Consider the following 716-nt stretch of genomic DNA (forward strand, 5'->3'; position numbering starts at 1 on the left):
AAATAGAGTAATTCTGTGTTTATTCGTCTTTGTGCTTGTCCCATACTACCACTTAACAGCCTATGCTGGCTTGCTCTCGTAATTTAGAGGTTTGGCAAAAAAAAAAAAAAAAGGAAGAGAGAGAGAGAAATAAACATTGAGTTTTATTTCTTCAGCCGAATCCTCCAAAGCGGCGCTCCAGCATGGCTGCAGTCCAATGAGTGAAACAAATAAAAGATTAAAGTTATATCCTCAGCAGCCAATTATAAGAAAAAAAGCGGCGATAAGAGCAAGCTTTAATCTCTTATCTAAACGTATGCACCAACAGAACTAATATTGCAAATGAGACAACGTACGATATAATGTGATATTGAATGAACACCGCGAAGTGCAGAAAATATGGTATAGTACTTCAAAAACTGATTGCTAATAGAAAAGATTAAATTTAGTATTCAGATCCTCTCACGAAAGCATATTCCTCCGAGCAAATGACAACAACGGAATTGGACTAAATATTTTCCAAAATATACCCAAATAAAATATCATTCTATCACAAATTCATTATGCATCACAGCTCGAGATACTGAATGCTTAAAGAAATTCTAGATCCTTTCCCAAAACTGCTTTCGTTGTTATGTCATCTGGAAAATCTCACTTTAAAGCAACAGTTGAAGAGTACGTGCATATACATAGATACACACACGGTAATAAGGAAAACATACATATATATATATATA

Source organism: Octopus bimaculoides, chromosome 16, assembly GCF_001194135.2.
Source record: "Octopus bimaculoides isolate UCB-OBI-ISO-001 chromosome 16, ASM119413v2, whole genome shotgun sequence".
Classification (NCBI taxonomy): domain Eukaryota; kingdom Metazoa; phylum Mollusca; class Cephalopoda; order Octopoda; family Octopodidae; genus Octopus; species Octopus bimaculoides.